Raw genomic sequence first — 27,234 nt, 5'->3', positions numbered from 1 at the left:
GCAGACGCGCTGCTGTAAAGCTGCAACCGACATACTCGTGGCGTCCTAACAACTCTATGAATTTTATGACACATCACCAGAGCTCTCTCATCTCTGTCCGGCACTAAAACCTTAATTATTGGACTAATTGCTATGGCTATATTCATCTCTCTGGTAATCCTTTGGTGATTACATTTTGTGTTCAATACCAGGCTTATCCTTTAATTAAGAGGATTATTAACCTTTAAAATAGAGCCATGTGGGATTACACCCTCGAATGTTGTGTCAAAAGCATTTTTTTGGCCTTCATTACAAAACAAGCTGAGAACGAGGTGCATCATTTCAATCATAATCAGGAGACTGTGGGCTGGTCAGATGGCTCATTGCTGCACCACAGTGCATGTTAGCCTTTTAAGGAGCTGACTTACAACAGCAATAAGCCATCATCCATATCTGCATCCAATTAAAGTCTACAGAATGCTGACACATTACGCCTGGTGGGCTAACAGTCAGTGCAAAAAGATGGATAATGATGGAGATCTGACCGGAGACACTCTAAACATGGTGAGAACAAGGTGAAAGGGTGACTAAGTCAATGAAAAAATAACATACTACAGATCTTTGTGTTGGCGAGCCTTCAAGGTTTTTCTCCTCCAGAGCAGGTGAGTTCAGAGTTCAAAGTCATCCTAAGTGGAGCGTGATTGAAAATCATTGGCGATCTTGGAAATAAGAGCTTGTTTTCAGACAATGAACAGGGTGGATTGATGCAGTTTGAGGACAAAACATTGATCTACATGAGGCCCCATCATGTACAAACTGTGAGGGGGAACACGTGCTCTGATTAGTATACAAATCCATGAATATAAAAGATGTTAAGATGATACCGCCGGTGCTGCCGCGGTCATCCATTGTGGCATCACTTTGTCTGATCAATATCCACCCTCATCAATAATGTAACAGAACTATTTGGCACCAATGAGGCGAACAAGAACCAAGAGACCATGATGCTGAACCTCCCCGAAGCTGAGTCAAGCAGTTAGAATCGAGAGCTGTTTGCCCATGCCAAAGCCACGCTGCATTATCCAGAGCAAGTCTTCATTTGAATGTCCTAATTAGTTAATTAGTTGGTGGTTAAGGATGATATGAGCATCTCATCAATCTCTCTATCTCTAAAAATAAACACCCTGGGACGGCGGTGGTGAGTCATTAGAATACTGATGACTGTGGGAAGTGTCTGTGAGGATTAGAGGTCTGCTTCTGACACTCCATATTTCCACAAACCACCCAGCTCCATAAAGAAGACTAAAGAGCCATTGCTGTGAGCATTGTATGGATGACAAACCAAGCATGACATAATGAGTTTACAGAGAGTCTGAGGAGCGCAATTAATGTTTTTTCATGCGTAGCTTTTGGGATCCATTTACTTGTTTATCACTGATGGAGGGAAAATGAGAATTAGACATGAGAATGAAAGTTGTTTTCGTACTTGCAAATGATTAAAAGGAAGTTTATTTTAAGAAAGTGTGTGTTATGACTTTTAAAATTTCTAAAGGTTATTTTTTTAAAGAGGCTACTCTTACCCTACCAGTGTCCTTCATTGTATTCTTACCATAGTTAATTAACTAAACTATGTCTATATATGTTAATTGCCTTTTTTTCATGACTAAATGCCTTAGTAAGCCTGTTTCAAAATTGCAGTGTTGGACCACTGGACATCCTGAAACACACCTGGAAGTGATTGGGATAATTACGCAGCTGCAGCAGTTGAAACTCCTCTTCCTCTTGTCTTGTTTTCAGGATTGGATGGACCCAGTATCTAAGTGTAAGTAAGAGAACCACAAAATCATCGCCACTGCTTAATGACTTCAATCTTGTCTTGTATTTTGAATTTTTCCAACAGATGGAATAATTAGGTTTCTGCACGCAACACTTACCAGATGACAGACTTTTTAATGTATATGGAAAAAAAATAACTTGGTGTGAGAAGGCTTTAAGATGAGATAATGACAATGATCAGCAGAGTTACTGCTGACTGCTGCTAACTGAAGGTGCCGTTAAGATGAGTTGACTGTGGAGGTAGCAGTAATATCAGCTGATTCTGCCCAACTGGAGCTCTGAGTCAACAAAAGTTGCTAGCTAGTATGTTAGCATGTAAACACTTCTGTAGATATCTCTGCAAAACAATAGATGTCTTCGACCTAATGTCAAAACTGTTATTTCCTCACGTTTAAATAAAAGTAGTTAAATGTCTTAAACAAACATTTTAAATAAAAAGGTGTCATATGTTGACAGAGGGTGGAACACTCTCATCTCCATTTTCTGCAAAAGACTCAAGACTCATTTGTTCAGACTTCACATAGCATGACTGTACAGCTACCATTGTTTTCTCATTATTTTACAGAGAGCATGTGGCCCCAAGCCAGTTGTTATATCATGCTGCATCAAAATAAATATCCAAATCGATGACATGAAGTTTCCATGATCGGATATTGTCCTTAAATTGATGTCATCACACTTGACTAGCCACTTTCTGCAGAGCTGTATTCTTAATCATTCATAACCTGTGTTTTTCATCAGATGATGATTAGATACAATCTTGTGCCAAAATACAATTACAAGTTTGACTTAAATGACAAAGAATGATTGGTTTTGACTATACTTATTTGACTGAAATGTTCAGTATAATCTGGCATGTCACCAGTGTTCAATGACTAAAACTATTATGAACATAGTAACAGTTTTCTGTGACTAAGATAAGACTACAATGCCTAAAATGTTTGTCAAATAATATGTGACTAAAGAAATAGTATGAGGTTGATTAAATGTAATAAAAACTAACAAGGGCGTTTGACAGAAGAAAAAATTAACCTGACAAAATAAGCACTTCGTTGTTATGTAGACTTTTGGCAAAGTAACAGCAGTGCAGACAGAGTTTGTTCTTTCTGCAGTGGACTATATGATGGAAAGAGGGGAAGAGAGTATAGAAGAGGAGGAAAGAATAGGTTAAAAATAGTTAGCATATGGCAGCATATGATTGAGTTTCCAGGGCTCTGAAAATTCACTCTAATTATTCAACGGTATCCCTCTGTCATCCTTCCCTATATGCATTCCTGTGCGTGGAAGTACAAGTGACTCCAACTAATATACATAATTCTGCTACTTAATTGGCACGGATCGGGTGAAAGTGGGCTAGGAAAACTCCTTAGAGACTAATAGGGGCACATATCATTGGCTCCATCAGAACAGTAGTCCCATAGGTGATAGAAGTCAGCAAATATTTCATGAGCTGTACTATCAAAGTACCTCACCTCTGGAGTCCTGTGCACTATCCTGCGAAAGAACACTTCTGAAACAGTTCTGCTGTCAGGTGTATTTATAGCAGGCGGGCCGATGACTGATGCTAATGCCATGGAAATTATGCAGTGCACTATTGCTGTCATAACAATATGTTAAACCTAAACAGCAAGGTTAACTAAACTAGTCATTTAAGTTATAAGTGGGCCACTGGCGTTTGTCTGAGTCCACAGATATGCATTACACTGCAGTAACTCCAGTCGGTTTATAGTGTATGGCGTATATAGTTATATGGTCCTACATTTAGCCTGGTATTGATTTAAATAATTTGGTGTTATAGGGTAAGGTTTGTTCAATGGCTAAATGGGGAATTATATGATATTGCCACTAAGAGAGTCAAAGGTTTAGAAGCCAGGCAACTAATTAAAACTGTCCAAATCACAGATTCAAATTAATCTGAGTGAATGAATACATTGCCTATATTGAAAGTACTTATTTGAGACCACAAATCAACATCCTCAAAAATTACAATAAAAGTGAAAATCTAAAGATCTTCGTGACACCATAGACACAATATGTGTGTTTAGTGAGTATCAAAAAGATGGCAAATCTGATAGGGCTGCTATTCTGACGTGATTCTTGTTTAAGAGAAATTGTGAAAAATAATAATAATCATTGTCATAACAGAATTAGTTGGGGCTTGAAGTTCTGAGACTGACAGAAGATGGTTGAGTGCTACAGCTAACCACATGTGTTGTGTACAACATGATAGTAAAAACTGCAGAATAAAAAGCTTTTCTTTGTGGAATATATGTTTTCTTACCTAATAGACATTTCAGGTATCTAGCTACTTCTACAGTTCTCTCCAAGTATTAGCTACAGGCTAACTCTGCAGCACACATTCTCAAGTAAACGCTCTCGTATTTTTTGCATTGGTGCGACTCTTCCCGAATATGCAGCAGTGTAGCATCTGAAAACGTAAAGTGTTTTAAATCATACGGACAGGAATTTTTAAGTAATTTGTATAAGAAAACATATTTGTATCTATTTTTTTGTATGAAGGATGACATTTAAGCTATGTAGTCACCTGAAGATGGGTTGGACTTTATTCGGCCAGTGGCTAAAGCAAGAGACGTGGGGCCATACAATTAAAATGAAGTAATTTTAGTAATTCAGTTTATCATTCAAGTAATTTGGTTTTTACTCTATCTGTTCTTTTGACTCCTGTATAGCCTATTCTGATTTTGCAGTGAACATGGATCATGTCAGTGGTTAGAACAGTTTTCCAATCGAAAAAGTCAAACATATTTCATACTTTTGAATTAATCAATTATCAATTGTTTAACAAGAGCTTTATTTGCATCCATAAACTAAGTGTAATAAAGTCAAGAATGCTGCTGTAATGTTTTACTAAGCATAATCTCTGTCAGTATAGTTAACCATATTCACGTCGAAATAAAACAAATTGGTCCTATATTTCAAAAAATTACTAAAAAAAAATTACTAATCGTTGCAAACCCTACAAAAAACCTCCAAGATAGATAGTCTGTTTATAACTTTTTGTTTTGATTGATTTGTATTGAAAAGAAGAAAACTTTCACACCACCATTAATTTTTCTTTCACAGTTGTAAAAAAATTTAGGTTGTTATGACACAATAATGACATGCTCATATGGTGACAACCATTTTCACACCAAAATTAGCACAGGTTTAACAGTATGAGCTTAAAGTTTGGTTTTATTTGAAATTTGTATGTTCTTGTTCATTTTCGACCTTCATGAGACCTAGTAGTGGGTGTTAGCATTTTAGTTTGGAGGTGTATTTGGAGGTAATGCTAGTCAATATCACCCATAAGAGAGTATGCTAAAGCACTATCATGGAGCACAAGAATGTACGGATGGTTTGATGAAGCAACAATCTCCCGAAAACTCAGTGTATTCCTACAGGACAAGGCCCTTTAACCTTTGGGAAATGAATGTATGCTGCCACAAATATCAGAATGATTGGTCCCTTCCTCCTCTGATTGTACATGGTAATACCTACTGTCAGCAGCCTTTTGGTTGAAACTAAAACCTTCAGAGAGATCCCGCTAAATAGTAAAACAACACCACAGTAAAAGGTTTACACTATATCAAAACAATTTGTGGCCACCAAAGGAATCAATTTTTGACATTTCACCTCTATCTATAGAGTTCACTGACCCTGGCTTTTAAATTTACAGCCCTGTACAGCCTCAATCAAAGTGTTTGTCAGCAACGCATTTTGTTGAAAGTTTTAGTGTAACACACTGCAGATCATGACATGTATGGATTTAATGGGCCCTTGAGCCACCCTTATATATCTGTGTCGTTCACACAGGATAAATATCTTAGCTCTCAGTGTAATAACACAGGAGGAGATTTGTGGATGAAACCCCCATTTCTAATCTTAGATCCATTAAAGTGCTGCTGAATGAATCATCAAAGCTATTGATGTCACTATGGGCTTGTTAGCTAGATCCTGAAGTCAATAACAATTTCTGATGGGGTTTGTAGGAAGGGTCACAAATGGCAACTTTTTATGAACAACTGTAATATTGTCTATTAAAACCTATAAACATACTGTCTATTAAAACATATAAACATACTGTCTATTAAAACATATAAACATACAGCAAGAATATGCTATTTATATTTACATTTAGCTTATGAAATATAAGACCATTGTAACATCTAGTTTTTTTTTGTTTATTTTTTTTTTTAAACTGCAGGATGGTTAAACTATTAAATGTGAAATATTCAAGGTTGACTTTCAAATGATGTCACAGAGGTTTGTGAAACCATCAGTTAATATAATGTACAGGACTCGCGTACAAGGACACTGATTTGAAATTGTTTTCGAAACACAATGTTTGTGAATTGCACTGGAAGTACAAGAAGGAAGTGGGGTGGCCGGCACACCAACATTGAGGGTTTGTTCCCATATTTTGTCAGGTTTAGGGCAACAAAAGCACTTTTGTTAAGGTTAGGAAAAAATATTTTCCATTTGTCAAACAGTCATGAAACAACTACTTTTAAGGGGGTTAGAGACAGATTGTGATTTTGGTTGGATGTGATTAAAAACATGGGAAAAATTAATGTCTGAACCTAATATTTTTGTGACAATTTTGACATGTTAAGCTCATGCTCAGTGTCACGGAATAATGAACAGTTTGTGCCTCTGTACATGAATCCTAAAGTATAAATTTCCTCTGCCGTTATAAGCAGTGGATTCAGTATATTTTTGTGTTTTTGTGGAGTCAAGCACTTCATAGCTCCAGGTTTAGCTGGCACATCAGCTGTCAGGAAAGAGATAAGACACCAGCAAAGAGGAAAAACAGCTAAATATAATCCCCAATCTTTCTTTTTCCAGGAACAAACACAAACCACGGAGCATGTTTCTTTTGAGAATCAAAGAGAGGAGAACTACTCAAGCTGAGGATTCCCTTTAAGCAGCAGAGATGACTTTCTCCAACACGGTGAGAGGCTGTTCGGTTAGCCCAGGGAGAGGGATCATGAGTACAATATTGACTTTAAATTACAGCAATAGCTACTGCTCATGCTGTCTCAGGACCATGCTGCGGATCAAACACAAAGATCAGGCCTGGATTAGGAGAAAGCCACTGACAAGCGCTGAGACACCTCTCTGCTGCGGCAGCACGTGTACTCGCACAGCACCTCCCAAATCTCACACTAAGCTCTCCCCCGCCTCTTAACATGTAACACACAGACCTACAGTCGGCTCATTTGGATTTCAAAGCCAAAATTGATTGCGTACAAAATTATCTAAACACAAAGGTTAAAGGCAGCTGTGTTTGTGTGTTTGTGTGTGTGTGTGTGTCTGTTGTCAAGACAGATCTATTCTGAGGACAGCAGCGTTTCCTCACTGATCTTGAAGACTCTCACGTTCTTGCTTACAGGATACAGCCGTGCTCTTGCAACGCCTTGTAACTGGGCTTTTATTTTCCTTTTCCTGGCAGTTAAACACAAATAACAGCATGGATGATGGGCTGGGATTCATTGTCTGTGCTCAGGGAGGAGTGCAGGATATGACTGGTGTGATAAATGATCGTGCCTGGAGCCTGGCGTGACAAAGGAACTGCGGTACAATCTGCATGTGCTCCATCCTTTCGCCATCATTAGGTGTAATTGGGACTCATGGCGAGGCGTGTTCCTTTTTCTGCTGTGGAAGTATCGGCGAATGAAGCTGCAACTCCTAATAGGACAAGCTAGAGAAGGGAGACACGTCCAGGCCACTGCTACAGCACTGAGAGCATGTCCCAGTATCACAGCGCTGGCCTAAATGAAAGCTCAACAGATATGTGCTTGTGTCAAATCGCCTTAACTCTAATGTCAGGTTGACTCTATTTGTCATGTCAAACTAAGGTTTTTGATGTTGACCTTCAAAGGTGCACACACAGGGGGTGTTACTGGCACCTGCCTGAGAAGGATGGAGCATGTTCTTTCACTCGTGTGCAAAAAAAAAAACACAACACCCAGTGAAGCACTGATTACACTGCTGCTCATTAGCTATAATGGGGATGCATGTGGAATTTACAGCATTGTGTAACGAGGTTAAAACAGGCTCATGAATCCTAGCATTCTCAGCACGGCACTATTATTCATCATTACGACAAGAATATCCAAACAACGCAGCTGAGCATATACAGTAAGTCGGGACTAAACTGGCAGAGTAATAATAAATGTGGAGTGGTAAATGAGCGCGCAAGTTGGCCCTGTTTGTCAACCAAACAGTCCAAAAACCCCCACATGCTCTCTTCAAGTTCTAGCAGGTACACAAAGTCTTTGTTTCATGACCTCAGTCTGTGTATCCTTTCCCCTCCACTCGAATCAAAGCCCCCACACCATCTTTAGCATTTAGAATTAATTGCACAGTTATCCTCAAATTAATTCCTAACTGTTTTACAACACACAGAGAGAAAAGGGCAAACCAATTATTATTCTGTTTTCACCTTACAGAGGGGGATATTATGCAAATGATCTTCTCTACATGAGAAGGAAAAGGGGCTTTATTTTCCTCAGCAGATGCTGCCTAGACAGTCTAGCGTTCTGCGGGGGGACAGGAAGTGGGGATGCTGTGAAGACCTGATCGCTCCACCTGGCTTCCTACTGACTCCATATCCAAGCAATAATAGAAAACACACTGATTAATTATTTATTTCAAAGAATCATTTTTTTTCCTCTATATTTCATGCCGGACAAGTAAGGTTAAAAGGAATGTTCCAAGTGCTGTCTGGAAGTATTTTACAACTTCTGCTCTTACGAGCTAGAGGTGTTTCTTGATGGAAGACAAAGTCCCTTGGCTGAGCAGCCCTGCAAAATGTTTTATTTGCTACTTTCCCAGGAAGAGAATACACACCAAGAGCGAGCCAGACATCAAGATGTGGCTGACAGGATGGCATTGCTGGGTTTCAGAGAGGACAGGGGGCATCTCACCTCCCTCAGCTGCTGCGCACTTCTGACCACAGCGAGTGTTTATTAATCTGAGACCTTGAGACCTAAGAGAAGTTGCTAAGTGAAAACTAAAACACGAACACGCAGCACTTTCATACTTCTTAACAGTCAAGAGCCATAATGCTTTGCGAGGAGCTGAATTAAAACCAGCTTTGTCTTCTTCTTCTTCTCCTTCCAAGGTGGAACAAACAAAAGCTTTAATGGGCTGTAATGATGAGTTAAGGTCAAAGCACTTATCATCTTTACAAATCAGGAGAAGATGTGCTCATGGAAATAAGCTCCCATGAGTATCCATCATCACCTCAAAAAACTGCATGCTGTGGCTCGGCTCCAGGTGCCGGAGCAAATTGGGCTTTCGATGTGGAATGGATCAAACGCCGGCTCAATATTCATTATTCTTCCTGACTGTGATCTGCTGCAGATCTGTGAGTGGGTGAGGGTAATTGTGTACCTCATTGTGCGCGTGTTTGGGCCAAACTTAATCATGATGTCAGGCTGTTAATAAAAGGTTATTAAAGGAACAAAGATCCAGGTTTTACATATGTTAGGCAGGGGAGGTCTCGGGAACTCCTGTCTCTGAGGTAAACACGGGCCTTCATGACAAATGATGCTCATGCTGAGATCAGATAGTTAACAAGAGATCCCCTTATTAACCAGGTCTGCATAGATAATTGGCACTTGAGCCTCACATTTTGAATCTGGCCTGAGCAGTGTCATTTATCAAGAACCCGAGCATGCTGTCAGGGCTCCATAATAAGCCGCAGTAACTGATGAATCAAGATTAAGCAGATAGATTGAGAATGAAGGAGGAGAAAATGGGCCACCGCCACATTGCAGGGGGCTTAGCTTGATATTCATAACACTAAAGCGGTGTTATTCCTTACAGCATTGGATCCATCCGGCATTACAAGCTAAAGTTGTAAAATAGCCCGACAGCATCATGATGAAGAGTCTCAATGTAGATTGCAACACTTTGCTCTAATCTGCATATGGTGTGTGCAAGCTGTTTGACCCGGACAGGGAGAATTGGTGAAGTGTTGGCTTTGGAGAACATTTTGTGCGCCATCTTCGGATACATTCAGTCTGCAGCGGTTTTAAAATGCATGATAATGTGTTGTGAAAAAAAAGTGCACGGATGGCAACATAGTCAATTAATCTATTGGTTAAATTGGCAGATAGTTAGGCAGCAACAGATCTGAGTAATGCAAAACATTTTTTGGTTTTTCAAGAATGAGAACTTGCTGCTTTTTTGTGACATATGAAAGTAAAGTAAACATTTGGGGTTATTTAACTGTTATTCTACAGGATTAGGGCTATTTCAAAAACACATATACATGTTTTTTTTCCCTTTTCAGACAAAACTAGTCAAAACATTGTGAATGCAGATGAGTCGCTAATGAAAAATGTCCGTCAGTTGCAGCTATAAGTCAACAATGCTTTCATTTTCCAAACATAAAAATGACTCATACAAGACAGTAACAGATCTTATTGTTGCCTTGGGTTCAGTAATAACTATTGTTTAAAGTTGAGGCAAATTGTTGTTGTAATACAATATAATTAGCATTAGCAAAACAATGCAGGAGCACATTATGCCAATTACTGCTGTACAACTATATCAATCAAAATAATTACAGCAGATACAACTTCCTCATCAGAGGAACATAATTAGCTGCATTCATTCCAAACTCATTGGTTTTTCCACTGGCTGGTCAGTGATTCTGTTTTCATGAGCGTCCTTAATGTGTATGTCTGTGTGTGTGTGTGTGTGTGTGTGTGTGTGTGTGTGTGTGTGTGTGTGTGTGTGTGTCCACCACCCCTCTTTTTTTTTTTTATCTCACTGGTATATAAGTGTAGATAATTACAGATGATGGGCCGGTGATCAGCTGCAGGTATGGGAGCCACCTCAGGCCTCGCCCAGCCTCGCACCTCCGGCACTCCCCTGCTCTGTCAGGCATGTTTGGCAGCGTCTCCTTTCCCTAAGTCTCCAGCTGTCCAGTGGGGTGCGCCAAGTCACAGCAGGAGCAGCAGCCTCTCCATCTATGGCCCATCTCTTTCGAGGAGTGTGAGGTGTGTGTGTGTGTGTGTGTGTGTATGTGTGCGTGTGTGTTTGGAGGGGGGTGCGTGTGTGGGGGTGGAGGGGGTCGTCTCTGTACTCGCATTACTCACTAGCAGACGGAGCACGCTGCCAGCGCCCAGCATGTCCGCCCACACGCCCCTGCCCTGCCGGTTAGACCTCACGGTTGGAGGAGATGATGGAGAGAATCTGGGATCCAGGAGGGGGGTGGATCCAGAGGAATCTGAGAGACAGACAGAAGCCCAGAAGCTTACCTCCATCCCACGGGCCGATCCTTGGACAGCCCGACCTGATATGGTAGTCTGAAGTCTCCTTGTTGGGGTTTATTTATTTATTTATTTATTTATTTTGGGGGGGGGGGGCTGTTTTTCTGTGAGATGACAGCAAAATGATTTGTTTGCTTTTCTATTATCCCCTTATTACTGCACTGCAAATTCTACAGACGTCTTTCTTTGCTAAAAGTAGCTTTTATGTTGATTTTGATGTGAATGGTGCAATTTCAATTCATTATCATTTTGATTACTACAGAAGAATTTTGACTTTCTAAGAGTAATTAATGGAACATATTTCCAAAATTATGTGATAGTGATTGCAAAAAGTTTCACCACTTTTGCTTGGTGTCTGTTTAGTGTATAAACGTGGGCAACATTAGAATCAGAATAAGTGGCTTCTAGCATTCAAAGAAAAAAAAAAATTACAAAATTAGAAAAAAAAAAAATGTAGGGATTAATCAAATAATAAGAAAGTTGACTGCTGAAGAATTGCAACTGATTATCATTAAAAAAACTGCTTAGAAACACAAAAAAAAAAAAAACAACAACAGTCAGATAATGTTCATCTTGAACATTGGGGCAAATTCTCAACACCCAAATATAAGTAGCTGTGGCTCATTACTACCAGCCAGCATTACTGTCATGTGCCCACAGGGGGCTCTAGTGTACCACACATTTTACTGCCCAGACTCTTGTTAGCGGCTGCTCAGAGACCAAGGCGCTGATTGTATTGAGGGTAGACCTTTTGAACTGCTGTGCTGTACGATTGATATAAACATTAACCAAGCTTATACGCAAATCAGAACATAAGCATGCTGTAATAGTGCAAATTAAAAAAGAGAAAAAAAAGAGTTAATATAGTTAAAGCAAAACAGAGATGTGCTTTTAATGCATCAAAGTGATGCAAAGACCTGAAAGCCTGAGTGAAAACACATCTTGATCCTGATATTTCTGACTATATATATATATATATATATATTTATATATATGTGTGTGTGTGTGTGTGTGTGTGTGTGTGTGTGTGTGTGTGTGTGTGTGTATATGTGTGTGTCTGTATGAAATTCCAAGGTGGTGAACAGTACTTGATGAGCTAGCTCTGGAGACCTCTGAATTTTAATGATGTTGGAGATGATATTGTGTGTCCTTCAGCTTGTTATACTGACACAAGCACTCCATAAATCATCATACCTAGCTATCGTAAAATCAATACCAAACTGCTACCTCAGCGCTAACCCGTAATAAGTTTTTCAGCCATCTAACAGCTTAAACTTTGCTGTAATGCCGTTCGACCTATAGGTTAAGATCAGAGCATGCTTAATTTGTTTTGTAATAGAGACTTTCTAATCCTTAATGAAGCGCCTATTAGGGAGGCTTTTGTTGGCACATTGGTGATCAGTTGGTGGAACAGCCACTGCAATTAAGTTTGAATCTTTGTCCTGCAGCAAAAAAAAAAAAAAAAAGGAAAGAGAAAATAAAAAAAAAGGGAGGTGGAAAAAAAAAAAGAAGTAAAGCTTGAACGGTCAATAAATGTTAATCCAGTCAGAACTCGTCTGTGCCTTTGAACAGGACTCACGCTGGGGTTTTTTTCACATGCACTTGTTTCATCCTTCCCCTAAGAGAGGCCATCCCTTAAGGATACTGCCACTGATCCTGCAACCAGACTACCACTCTCTAATAAGAGACCATGTGTAAGCAATATTGTCCACATTAAACACATTATTACCAGGCTTTGTGTAAAACATAAGCCATAAATACAGTCGAAGAACACTGGCTCTTAAAAAAACCATGGAAGAGGGTAGTTATTTATATAAGAATGGAGAAATAATTGGACTGTGATTAGGTTAATAGTAAGAAAGTTCAAATAAATCATAACAATTAGTTTGTTTCATGGCAGACAGATGTGAGAATCTATCGCTTCTTTTAACCTCCTCTTCCTTTTGCACTTAAATTATCTCTGCGAGCTTTATCCAAACACCACAGCAGATGCAAATAACAAAAGAAAACTGAAAATGACAAGCCTCCTGTAACCTTGTGGGGTTGTTGTGTTTTTTTTTTGTTTTTTTTTTTTAGAATGATAGCTATAACTGGGGCAGCATTTCTGAGACACACAACATATGTAAAAGCCTTTGCACAAGAGAGAAGCCATTGCCACAATTTCTGAAGCGTAAACAGCTTATGAAAGTCAAATGGATATGTGGCATAATCTGACACGGCGAGTCGCCGCTTCAAAAACATCCCTAACAAACCACGATGCTAGACAACAGCGACAATAGTTGCATGTTTTTAAACGCTCCACAGGTGATGGAGCTATAAGATCAGCTAGGTCGATAAATTAAATTAGTCAGGTATTTAACATGAGCATGTCTTGTTCCTTTGGTGATACACAAAACGTGCTAATGAAGTGTATATCTATGAGATTTCAGTTGACACTCCAGTGGATGTAGAATAAAAAAAACAAACATTAAAAATTTTAAAAACCTGGTTTCAGGTTCAAACAATTAGGCATTTAGGCGACACAACTATCAGCTTGTAACTCTTTTTTTGGCAAGAGGGAACACCCACATACCCATGGATTTATAGGACGCTGACGTTGACTGTGATTTACACGCAGTAAGAGGTGGTAACCAATTGTCAGAGGTCTTGCTGGCTGACCCCGAAACATCTGTGTTTAGGGTCTGTTGCTGATTACACAGCAGACAAGGCAGCTAAGAGGACAATACAACCCTGGCAGCGGTGTGGTCTGAAAAATATTTGACTTTGAATGGCAGCAACATAAAACAGTGTGATTTTCAAAAAATGTTATATCATAAAAAATATTCCCAGAGGTCCAGTAATACTAGAAAATATGCAAAAGACTCTAAAAAGACTTTTGAGAGTTACAGTCTGCTGTCTGATGTTGAACAAAATTAGTTTTTTAAAGAAGAATCAATAATAACTGATCTTTATGCCTGAAGGAAAACTTCCGTATTAACTCTTTTGAGATAAAATGAGCCGAATGAACAGACAAAAAATTTAAATTTAAAAAATTTAAAGTGATCGATAAAGAGAAGAAAAATAATGTCACTGATTGAAGCCAGGCAGCATTTTATTACTAGTAAAATTCATTTATTTTTCAATTTAAGGGTTTCAGAGTTTGAGAAACTCAATTATTTATCATCAAAATCAGTCTTACAATGGTCGAAATATCAGCTCGATGAAATCTTTCCATGATTGTGAATATGACGCTGTATTTTTATAATGAAAAAATGCAATACTGTTTTTAGAGTTCAGACTGTATTTGGCAGTGTTGACTGAGATTTGTTTTTCTATTTGAGTAATATTTTTCCCCATTAACCCACTTTCCAATGTTTAACTTACACAGGATGTTACTGTCATCCTTATCACCCAACATCAGATTCAGAAGAATATTCTCATTTATTTATTTTCCTTAAATAATAATAAAATAATTCCTTATTTCCCAGATGATGATCTGATGATTGCACCTCTGTTCTGCATGTCACCTGTCTTCTATACACAATTCAACTTGTAGTTTTATTATTATTATTTTTATCATTATTATTATTATGTTTATGTCCTATGAGAAAGGAAAACTGGCCAATCCCTGTTGGGTCCACTAATATCTCCTCACCATTAATTGTTAATCATGTGTATTTTACAGTAAGTTTTCTAACATCAGTGCTGTTTTTGTTTTTGGCAACAGTCATGAAGTTATAAAAAGATGATGACATGGTGACTTTGCAGAGAAGTCTTTTATTTGAATACGGTGCTAAATTGGAGCAGCCTTGTATCTTGCGTGTCTGTCACAGGCCTCCCATGTGGCTCTGATGGGGCTGTTAGGGACTGGCGAGGCCAAACCGGGGCAGGGAGCCACACTGGGGGGGAAGGGAGGCTTTACACTTAAGGCCAGAGCTGGGATCCGTCAGTGTGGGCGGGTTGGGTCATCTTCTGTGTGACCTGCCACCTCTGACAGAGCTCTGAAAAGTGCATCTGACCCTAAATGCTGAGCAGTCGTCCCTCTCGTTCATGAGCCTACGTCATCTGAACGAGGACCGCAAGGCAAAATTTGTAATCTCGATAATGTTTATATGAGTTTACACGAAAAATAAAAATAGCTGTGAAAATTAAGGTACAAAATCTTAATATAAAATGCAGCAAAATAAAACAAGTCTGCATGAAAAATGCAGCAGTGCCTCTCAATTAAACCCACCAAAGCAGAGAACCACCGCTTGAAGACACATGGATGTAGTTTTTCACAATTGTATGATCTGCCAAAAAGTCTAGTCTCGCCCTTTGTTGAGCATCTACAGAGCAAGAAACACGGATAATAAAGGTCTCTTTATGATGAGGCTCCTGCGCACACAGCCACAAAAAACTTAAGAAAAAAGATCTATCAAGAGGTGGGAATTACACTGCCCTGTGCTGGGGTGGGAAAAAATGAAGCAGGCATTTCTGAGCTAGCTGGCAACATAACCTTCAGAAACATCCTATTTTTCATTAGAGTTGTGTCAGACAGCCATGCCTTTAATAACATTCATCCCCGTACCAAGGAGAGGATAACTCAAGCTTTAGGCACATAATGAATGGGAGAATAGGCCCTGGCGCTGTGAAGAACACGAAGGCTTGCCAAACAGGCAGAGCTGCACTGCTGCACTCGTGGCGAAGTCTTTCATTGCACGGTACCCTCCTGTATTAACGCCATGCAAATGAACAGTCAGATGCTTCCTGAGGTGGCTCTCTAATGTGGCCTTGTTAATTACTGTCATTAGAGCTGGAAGGGGGGAGTTGGGAGAGAGGACTAACAAGCCACCGTCCTCATGATCTCTGCATTTGAAAGTCATCTTCAGAGATAAAAACATGTCAGAACCCCCAGTAAGAAAATTGCAAATTGGCAAATTTGCTGACAGAGTGGAAAAAAAATTCTGCTGACTCTGAGAAGCTTGCCGGTGATGGATGCATTCTTGACACAGTCTTGGTGTTTAGACTTAAGAAATAATGAGTATCAATGTCCCAGCCGAGGAATATGCAAAGATGAAAGAGCGCTGTGTGGGTTTAATTAAGGGAAGCAGAGGCGGGAGCTGCTTTCAAACAGAGTGACCCAACATGATCAGGTTCTTATTGCTGTCATTTCTGTGCTGAAATATGGCCAGTGAGACACGCGGAGAGCTTTAATAAGACCGACATAATGTCACAGCGAGCGAGGCCGAGGCAGCTATTGTAGATGTAGCCCAGAGACATTTCTAGTTTCAGGTTAACATGTAGAACATTGCATTCAAACAAGGCGGGAGTGAGGCTCTCTGAATCAGGGCCACTTTTGTTTTAAGAACAGTTGAATTGGTTTTCACTGCATCATTACAACCGCGGGGGGTGTGGGCGCTCATTGTTTCCACAGTCAAGTAAAGTATTTTGTTTTACAAATGCCCTCCGGCAGCAGTTCACACTCCCTACATCGGGGGGGGGGAGGGGGTCTCATACTTCAGAGAGCAAACCAAAATATCCCCTATTATGTCTGTGATGCATCAAATCCCCGGAGCGGCCTTGAATTTAGTTTCTCCCCAAAAACTGGAGGGTGACACGGTCAATATATTCAACACACGAGGCCACGTCCAGGCTAATACATAAGACTTTTTCTCCCCTCTCCTCTCTTCTCTTCTCTTCTCTTCCCCTTTCTTTGTTTCACTCCCTCGCTCTCATTCCCTGCTCTGTTTTTCAAACGTCTGTGCTGTTGAGGACAAATCAAAGGCTCTATTTTACTAATGTAACACTGAGCAGACTGTGAGGTGGCTGTGGGGATAATGAGGGACTGCAGAGATGTGAAACAGACAGGCTGAAATGGATAATTAGGACAGAAAAGTTTCTTCGATGCCAATGACACTCACAGGAAATAGGATCATTAAGTTCTATATAAAATCTCTCTATGTACAGCATATCTATACAAAACTGCTCGTCCTCTTCATCCTTTTCATTACAACTTTTCATTCCGTTACAACCGAGCTGTGTTTAACTGGAGGTGCAGCCCTTACCTCTGTTTCAGAGATGTGTCAGAACGCAGCCACTTTAACTATCTCTATAACTACCTGTGAAGTATATTTTGCATAATTACTGCCGTGACCCGCCAGAGAAATACACGAACACTGCTTGTCCTGTCGCACGACTGCCCACATGTAGCTATTCTGCGGATTTCAAGAGTCTCGTTTTGAAAGCGCAGGAACCGCGGATGAAAGTGTTTGATTGTTAGGCCAGCACATGTGATTGAAAAGGACACCCTCACAGGTCTGTTAGTGCTCAGGAGGATTTCACACTGTATTAGAAGCAAGCTGGATAATGAGGCCCAATAGCTGTTAAAAGGCGTTTGAGGGAGATATCATGCTATGCTGCTCTATTATGATTAGATTTCTCCTTGACAATATGAAAAGATCAAATCAATATCTACTGAGATTTTGATGATCCACAAGCCACCCCCATCCAGTCCCCCCCCCCCCAAGGCTCTATTGAGAGAGCATCATCTGACATCACCACAGTAACGTCAGGTTCCTCTCTGCTCCTGTGAAAATATGTATTGTCGATTAGTGAAACGCTAAACAAAATGACCCGTGTTTTGGATTCTCTCCCAAACGTTGCTGTTTGGGGTACTGACGACAGGACCTATTGTGTTTCACTTTAAAGCAATTCAATTAGGAGTCATTAGTCCTCTGAGTGATTACCAGTGGCCTATCGATAGAGAGGAAGGACACTCTAATTAAAGGGCATTTAAATGTTTCTCGGTGCAGAGTAATGGGGAGAAACACAGCATTTAAAACGCAGTTTGGAGGAAAATATCCTTGCACAGCAAATGACCGACATAACATGTTCACTTTGCTCTCTGCAAATTCCCTTTATAGACACATATACGGCAATGGATCCCAGAGGAATACTAAAACACGGCCATACAACACCAAGATGCTACCCGTCCTGCTAAAAGGCAGGTAAATATTCAGATGTTATGGTTTTCCACGCTTAGAAAAAAACAAAAAAAGAGAGATAAATAGCAAAACTGATGTAATATCATGGCAGGTATTTATAGCACATATATGAAATTGAATATAAGAATTTCACTAAAAAGCAAGGAGTGGATTATCTTTCATTTTTAATTGACTGTCAGCGTTGTGCATCTTTGAATTCATTGTATCTGAGATGGATAGGTACTTTCACTGCCTATCATGAAGTTAATAACATTCTCAGATGAATGGTAGTGATTATGCTGAAGGAAGGTGACTCACTTTAAATCCGCTTCCCTTTCCTGTAATAGGTTGCTGCTTTTTTTTTTTTTTTTTTTACATTTTTTTTATGCAATCACATCATAAACTGTGGAAATCACCAGAAGTCAAATTAAAGATATCCTGCACATCAACAAGACGAATACAAAAAGGCTGATTGTTTAAATGCATACTAAAAACTAGATCATGTTCATCTGAGAAATATATACACATAAAAAAGTACAGTTTTAAACTATATTTCACTTCTGCACGTATTTCAGGAGACTCATCATCCTCAGCGCAAGGACACCACACCTCTACGGTGTTGAGAGGACTGCTTTGTGTTAACATAGTGAGCGAGGTATTGATTAAAGTATGATAAGAAGAAGCTCCAGTCCCAGAGCAGAGCCTTTACAGCTATGATTAAATATGCTGCACAGAGGTAGGACCTATATCTCAGACAGAGGTGTGTGTGCATCTATGGTATATACAGCAAATTATCTTTACCACTTTTACAGAATCAAAAAAAGTTAAAGAGCTCCAAAATCCTGATAACTGCACATTTAATATCGAAGCAGATACAGATACTGTGCTCAGAATAATCGAGTAACAACTTGCCCCATTTTCGGATGACACTGCTACGATTTTAATGTTTTTTTTCCAAGATGCTCCTTTAAATTATTAATTAAAGCATCTAACAAATGCCAATACTAATAGATGTAAATGTAAAATGTACAATAGTGAATATGATGTGATAAAATAATCATATGATTAAATGGCAGCTAATCTGCACAATGACATTGTTGTGGATGCAAATGAAGTGACTTGAAATGAACCACCACTCACACGTAGACCAATAACTTCACCAACAAGAAGATGTCGCATTTAAATTTGTTTAGAAAAGCTCTCCAAAAATTAGTTGATAGAACTAATCAGTCCCATCAGTTAAGTTAAAGTGTCAAATGTTGTCGGAAGCTCATTCACTCAAAGTTATAAGGAGGGAAACAATCTTTTCATACAGGCTGCCACAAAATTGTTACGAAGAGCACCTTTAATTTAGTTATTTATGTGCTCAAAATAACCTTGTGTTCTGATTAGTAAAATCTTAGAAGTTTCAACAGGTAAATTAATAAACAGGAACAAGGTTTTCTGAAGGTTCACACAGGCTGTTAAAAATCTACGGGGATCCTACAAAAGCAGCAACTCAGATAACATACAACACAGTCAATGTAATATTATTTTACACTTCGAGGCGATGAAGCACCATTGAGACAAGCAGTAAATTACTCAGATTTTTTTCCTCTGAAAGTGATTTAATATTCCCCCACATTTTTGTAACTTACAAATGTTCACGGTGATCTGAAAAACCCAACATTAATAAATGTGGTATAATTGTGGGCAGTGAAACATCAACAGAGGTTTATGGCCCTCCCTCACAGTATTAACTTTTACGTACAGTATCGTGTAAAGAGTGTGATTATTGTTTTTACATATTTGTATTTGCAAAACCATATTTTGTTAGCATTAAAGCAGAAAATGTCATTAATGATTCACACACACTAGCTGAAATATTGGGCTGACGAGGCTCCACCACTCGCATAAAGTATAAAGAATTGGAGGGTTATGTATACAACAAGTATGCTGCTTTGTACCTTTTCTTTCTAAGATCCAAATAAAGTCTTTGATGATGCCAATTTACTTAAATCTTCTAAACCTGCTGTAATCTCAACACTGTGATTGTTTTTCAACTGTCATTAAGTGAAGAAACAGAAGTTTCCAGATTTTTGCACCACGACAGGAAGCTTTGTTGTTGCTTTTGTGTAAAACTCATTATACTTTTCTTTGAGAACTGGATGATCCAATTTTGCATGCCAACTGCATTCCTCAGTTTTAGCTACACGGCCGAAATAACTGTGAGAAATGTCCCCTTGGTCTGACTTTTATTCCTCACCTTATTCCCAATGTCATTCATTTGCCACTGAAGGTAACAAGCCTTTTCCACTCGGTGCTCTGTAACGGCAGACCTTTAATAGCCATTTCCCGGTGTGGCGAGGAGAGAGAGGGGGAACATGTTTATTTGTGTGTCTGCACATGCCTCTCCAGCGATTCTCCCTGCTCCACTCACCCAGCTGCTGGCTGGAGGAGTGATTCATGGGCCTGACAGATGCCTGGTGCAGCTGGATCTGTCCTTGATCATCCCAAAAGCCTGGACAGCACTGTCATTCACCATTGCCCAAATTATCTCTGTATTGACTGCAGAACCCTCTGTGACAGCGCCGTAATGGCTAATTACCCAGGATGCTTTGGGTACTTTTAAACCCCAGAGTGTTCTCTTGCTGTCTTGCTTTGCGGCTGCTGCTGCTGCTGCCGCGTGTCGCTGTGAGGGCCACCGTTTTCTCAAGCCCCACCTGAGCACCACCGCCGGAGGAGCCCAGAACAAAACGTCAAGAGAAAAAAAGGGATAATGTCCCCTTTTCAGAATTTACACAGCAATGCCAAAGCACCAAAACACTTCTCTTGTGGTCTCTGCGTTTGGTGACACTTTGTGACATCTCATAGGAGTGAAATAGTCATATGAATCCCACTTATGTTTTTTCTCTATCATTCTTTGCATATCAAGGGAATCACTATGTGAAACACACACACAGTTAATTGTCAAAATCCATCTAATGATGTTTAAAAAATTGATTAATTGAAATCTTTTTCAATTTGTAAATATGAAACCAATGTTTTATCACGAAAACGTGTTTCGGGGGAAATAAAATCGACAAAAATAGCTCTTGAAAGTTTTGCATTTCGCTCCACAAGTCCATCATCAGCATACTCATCTACAATTCAGAAGCTGCAATGTTACCTTAGACTTTGAGATGCATTTCAGAAGCAAGGTGACAGAGGGAGGTGAAAGGAAATGAGAGGAGAGACAGAAAGAGGGAAGGAGAAGGTGAGGGAATAGAGGGTACAAAATCCCATCCTGACTGTTAGAGAAGATGATGAGGTCCCCTGAGAACGGACAGAGCAGAGAGGGAGCAGCTTTTCCTCACAAAGACTCCAGTAATTTGCCACATCCTGTCCGCGCACCCGGCATGGAAGCCACTCTGTCCTTAATTACCAGGATAACAAACCCATCCCCTCCCGACTCCTCATGGTGCCGTTCTCCTCATGTTACCCCCCCCCCCCCCACACCATCAGCCTACGCCACCACCACCCAGGCTTCCTTGCGCTTCCCCCCTTCCCATCAGTGTCGGGGTAGAAATGGATGGCCTCTGCTGCTGTCTGCAGACAGTGGAAGGATGGACACCAAATAAAGTGATAAAAGCTGAGAGAATGGCCCTGCCTCGGTTAGCAGCTCTGATCTTGATGGACAGGGGCACTATAATGACACGGAGGCCTCACCTGGGTAAGCTAGCAGTTCTGACAGCCCTGTTAGCCACATACACAGGGGAAACCCTTAAGACAAGCCCAATACTACTGATGGTCTCTCACAATTACAGGTAAAATATGTTCATTACTCCATTTCATATTCTATCAATTAAATTACCTAAAAGTAGCATACATTTGTGTCTAATGTATAACTTACACTTTCCAAAGCTGAAGGATAGTAAACATTAAAATGTACATCAGAAGACACTGCAAACCTTGTGGCTTGTAATGACATCGCTGTCATGAGACGACCAGAGTATAGGGGCCGTGGCCTTTTCGTCTGGTCGGCGTCTGTCATCTCCAAGATGGCGCCGCGTCTGCCTCGGGTTTATTTGCATTGGCTTTTGCATACATTGCTGCATGCATCCTGACTCCACAGATTCAAAACAAAAGCCAAGAGCCGGGAGTGACACCACAGCTCTGCCTCACCACGGCACATACAGATACAATCTACTCAGGGGGGATGACGAGGCTGTATCAGTGCACTGTTTGGATGCCTTTTTTTTCTTTTTTCAGCGAGCAGGCAGTGGGAGGATCTGATATTCCTGGGGGTGAAGAGGTTAGAGGGGTGTGTGTGTCTGTGTTACCAGTCACCTGCTGCTAAATCCTATTAGCAAGGCCCGGGGGTTAAACCAACCATCACCATTAAAGGCCTGTCAGGGGAAAGCCCACAAATAATAGGGCTGATCGCTACAACTCACAAATAATAAGGTGCTTTGATAGAGGATAATCAATTAGTGATAATAGGAAGAGGCTTGACACTCTGGAGATGCCTCTGAAAGCGACAACATAGTGACATAAAGGCAAAAACAAAACATTTGAGAGAAATTTAGACCTTTGACTATTTTTAGGCAAGCACTATGAAATCACAGAAAATATCATTTTGAAAAGAAGAGCTAGGTTTTCTTTCATTTTTATTTGTCATTTTGAAATTGTGGTAAATACTTAACATGTTTTTAAAATGTAATTTTTGTCAGTGTCATGATCTGTAAAACACATGCTCTGATCTTCACAAACAACGGTTCAACTGTTGATGATGATGTATTAGTTGCTGATAAGGTGCAAAATAAAAACTGTTGAGGTCCTGTTTGCAGAACTGAAACCTCAGTGGTGTTAACTATTGTTAACAGTGTTAACTATACAATGTTAACCCTGATCAGTTGTACTGTTACATTTTTTCACATTAAATTACTCAAAACAGCCGAGAAACAGTTGAGGTGTCTGTCTTGACTTCTCAGTGAACCCAAGGACAAAACAGTGCTAATCTTTTAGGATTTATCGCCTTGAGGAAATAAACCACAACCTAAAGTCATAAAGCAGATACTGTTATTCAAGGATTAGAGCGTCAGCCAAAACATTTCCATATGTTTTCTAAAGCGAGGAATACGAGGTGATAAAAAACTGGCAAAGCAAGTGTTAAATGAGATGAGAAGTGACAGTTTACATCTCCAGCCACAATTAACACGTTGATGGCGTTTTTCGCCGGGCCCCTCACAGTGATAATGCCTGTTGTCAAATCTGTTTAGCACGCCAAATCTCCTGGAGCCTTCAGCTAGGCAGCAAGCTTTTGACAGATTGAAGGTTCAGAGATAGGCTATCATGACAGATGGAAGCTGGCATCGATGTTCAGCTCTCGCCAATCACAGGGGACCTGCCCCCCTTATTCTGCGGGGCGCAGCTCCGCAACCTTCCCCCCTCTGATGGGAGCAGGGGATGGCATTGTTAAGCAGTGCATCTGTGAGACTCAGTCTCCTCTGATGGAAGCATAAGGCAAAGAGCTCTCAAGCAAAAGACGGCCACTGCTGTAAGCGCATTTCAGATATGATGGGAGGCTAGCTCAAGGGAATTGTGGAAGAGAAAAAGTTTGAAACATTTTGAGGAGCAGAGGAAGGACGACTGCAGCAAGCCTCAGCTATTCAGTAATGCCATCATTAAATTTGATTATTACCTAAATGCTCTGCACAATCACAGCACACTGGACAGTAGACAGAAACATTTACTTGATCAGTCTTTATATCTGATTAGCAGGATGACATTTTTCTTCAGAATCTCACCTGTTAAATACTCAATATTGAGAGGGAAAATCAATTTAGATAGCCTTGGCTTGTGTATAAAGTCCTCCTTAGAACTCATACTACAGTATGATTACCCTTAATGAGATCCACCTGAAACAGCAGCGCAGGAGAAACTCATTAAACTGAGCTTGTACTAATCAGACAGGCTTTTATGGATTTTGCAGACATCAGAAATTGTTCTGAAAAAGAAAAATACACCAGGGCCTCTGAAACAGAAGAAGGGATCCGATAATTAAGTGTCTGCCATGCGCTGATGATATCACGAGTGTTAATGATCACTATAATGACAGTTCACGCTGCACCCAGTTGATTTACAATACACCTACTGCGAGGCACCACTGCGACAAACACTGCAGCAAACACACCCAAGTGAAAAAACAGTTTAGTATAGACTAAAAAGCTCTAAGTTAGAGCCAATAGGCACTTTTAGGGAAAGGAATTAAATGCTTACTCGCACAATAAAATTTCTGCAGGTAGATAACTTTGAGATGCAAGCGTTGTTGGTTTACTTGCTGGCAGACAGCCCTCTAAGTTGTTTGGTCTCTCCCTCCCTGTTTAGGCGAACACATTGTTGATTCAGACCCATCATGTTGAGGCTTGAGGTCACCCTGTCTCAGGCTTGGCTAGTTAGCAGCAGCCCACCTGATGGCCCAGAGGAAATCACAGCAGCCGCACTCACAGGAGAGGGCCTGACAGCCAGGCCCCGCACCAGAGAGAGGGGTCCAGCCAGGGGGGTGGAGAGAGGAGGGTCAGTATGGGGGGGGCGGGGGGTGGAGGAAAGGAGAGGGTTCTGGAACAGAGGGAGGGGGGTCCTTCAAACAGGGAGGGATGAGAGACGGCTAAAGAGGGCGCGATGGCGAGTTGTGCTGTGATTGCTGCTGTATTAAGTGGAGTAAAAGAAATGTAGGGAGGCCTCAATGACGAAAGAAGGATGTAAGAAAGAGGGTGGATAAAGGGAGTGATGCTGACTGACTGGGTGGCATACTGGAGACGAAAAAGGGAGACCAGGAATGAGGAAGACAGCTCCTAGGTTAGGTCATTCAAAAAGAGGAAGGTCCAGCCAGTGAGGGAGAGTGATGAGGATCCCTGATATTTGCAGTGTGTTCAGTGGTGTATATGGATCTGTACAGGGGGCTGGTCTAGTGGTCTAGTTGTCTACCTTTTGCTAACACCTAACAGCAGTTTCTGTTCGAGCGGAGGCAAAAACTGCACTGTGTAAATGAAGTGAGGCATCAGTGTAAGTTATCCTGGGGCAGTGATGCTGCTCTTGCAGAGAAAACGTTGGCTGTAAAATGCTGTGATGAACAGCAGACATTTCCAGTTCACAAGTCTCCCAGTCTCTCCTGAGAGTCTGCTTCATCCCTATTATAGCCAATAATAGCCCATTGTAGTCATATGCTCTTTCTCTTCACTGTGACTGAATGAGGACACGTTATTTACTGAGAGGAGACAACAGCTAATACGCCGCTGCAGAAAACTGCTGACGGGAAGAGGGCAAAAATCAGAGTTTTTTTTTTTAACCTCCTGGAGGACGTTACGCTTCTTTATATTTATATTTATGTTTAATATAATTCCACAATCTGCCAATACAACTCCAGACGACCTCCACAGTTCCTCTCTCTGCAGGTTCAACTACATGGTGGTAAACTAAGGAGACAGACATCAATGTTTTATTTCTACTTTTGTACTCATATTGACACTGATAGGGTCAGTGTGTGTTATACGTGCTGAAAGAGACCTCTACAAAATGGTAAGTGTTGTAATAAAATTGTCTGGAACAAAAGGGGCATAATCTTTATAATCATATTGTTGATTAAAAGTCGGAATACAAAACATTTTTGAGGCAAAATGCAAAACAAAAATATGCTCACAGGATTTCAAATTTCTTGCTTCTCAATATGCTCTATATGGAAACAGCTTTAATTTATAGATCATGAGCAATGTGCAAATTAAAATGTAAAAAATGAGGCAATTAAATGAGTCCTTTAATACTCGTTAAAGCATAATCTCAATGGATAAAGGCCCTCTCTTCTGGAGCATTTCAACGGGGCAATAACTGCAAAATGCAGATCAAAGCCTCACTGTATCCATGTGCCACTGAACACAGTTTCTTTAGGCTTCCATGTTGTGCTTATGTCCAAAGGCACCCAGAGACAAATGCCTCACCACAAAGTCATACACCATTAATGCAGTCAGTGGTGCTGCAGCCTCAGAATCTTATTATCTTAGTTGGTTCAGCCTCATTAGCTGTTCTATGCATATTAATGGATGGGAAATGGAAAACTATACCCCATTTAAGAACAAAACATGCTCAAAGTACTCGCTCCTTCGAGGTTATAGAACATAACTCACTCTGCAAATTGCTATCATCGGGCTCCTGGCAGAACCCTGCTGTTTTCTTTACCCAAAAGCCCCCAGTTCCCTCGCGGAGACAGAGTTTCATTAACCTGCGCTGCATTCAGATGCCATTATGGCTCTAATTATGGCACATGCTCTTGTGAGGAACTGCCCAGGTTCTCCAAGACTTTTATGTCCAGCTGTCCTGTCACCAAGGCCGGGGTCGTCCCCGCAGTCGCAGAACGGGGAAGATGTGCTAATCTCAGATGCATTGAAGCTGGCTTTGTAGACTTACGCAGGCTTATCTATCATGGTCACGACTGCATTAGACATAAGACCTTAAGTTTGCGGGCACTGAAGTAGAAAGGAGAGCAAATTAAATTCTTCTCATCTACCTCCTCAGCTGTGTCCAGATTGCATCAGTCAAAAAGAAAAAGAACAAAAAACTTGTCCTCTTGAGGATAATACTAGCACCTAGCAGTGCAGAGGTAAGTCTTCGTGTTCTTCTCATTCTCCACAATAGAAAGGTGTTTTCCACTGTAGCATTCTGCACTTAATGATTAGGAAAGCAGGATAATGACAGGGTGTTTGCCGCTCTGAACTCACAGCACATCTGCCAACAGACCAATGGAGACCTTAGCTTGGGAAACAAATAAAACCTCTGTCCAGTGTCTCATTATCCATGAAAGTATCTCCTCGGCTTCCTCTGTCTAATCAAAGAGAAAGGAAACACGGGAACAAGCTGAGAAATTCCAGCATGAGGGAGGCTGAAACAGTTCCCTCAGCGTTGAGCATTGCTCACTCACGGCAGATAGTGAAGGTAAGAAGATCCTTTGGCAGGTGCTGCGGGCTGTCAGAGCTGTAGATGAGCTCTGCTGCTGGATAACATCTTGCCAAATGCTCGAAGCTTGTCAGTTAACAGTCTGCCAGAAAGAGGTGGACAGCTACTAACCTCTTGGAGAAAAAACAAAGACCTACAGTAAGTTCCAAGGCAAGAAAAGAAAAGTTTAGAGTTCTTCAAGTGCAATCACTGCTATTGACACAGAGATAAAGGTAACT

General features: G+C 40.6%; 2 long non-coding RNA genes across 4 annotated transcripts in view; one reads left to right on the top strand and one right to left on the bottom strand.

Moving 5' to 3' along the window:
• Positions 1 to 1,707: 1,707 nt before the first annotated feature.
• The window catches only part of LOC119025375, a 77,736-nt gene continuing 52,209 nt past the window's right edge, over positions 1,708 to 27,234 (bottom strand). Inside the window, exon 3 of one of the 2 annotated variants that reach the window (XR_005076794.1) lies at positions 1,708 to 1,795. This is a non-coding gene — a long non-coding RNA (uncharacterized LOC119025375). Of the gene's footprint in view, positions 1,796 to 10,953; positions 11,063 to 27,234 lie in introns of those variants that run through there. The other variant, XR_005076798.1, reaches the window with a different exon arrangement.
• Positions 1,725 to 10,915, top strand: LOC119025376. 2 transcript variants are annotated; one of them, XR_005076800.1, is made up of 3 exons: positions 1,725 to 1,801; positions 6,664 to 6,769; positions 10,620 to 10,915. It is a non-coding gene; the product is annotated as an uncharacterized LOC119025376 (long non-coding RNA). The 2 variants fall into 2 exon arrangements; XR_005076801.1 differs by lacking the exon at positions 10,620 to 10,915 and adding an exon at positions 7,271 to 8,148.

This window comes from Acanthopagrus latus, chromosome 9 (assembly GCF_904848185.1).
Source record: "Acanthopagrus latus isolate v.2019 chromosome 9, fAcaLat1.1, whole genome shotgun sequence".
NCBI classification, from domain to species: domain Eukaryota; kingdom Metazoa; phylum Chordata; class Actinopteri; order Spariformes; family Sparidae; genus Acanthopagrus; species Acanthopagrus latus.
The sequence above is the reverse complement of the archived record's forward strand: the minus strand, read 5'-3'. Positions and strand labels throughout refer to the sequence as shown.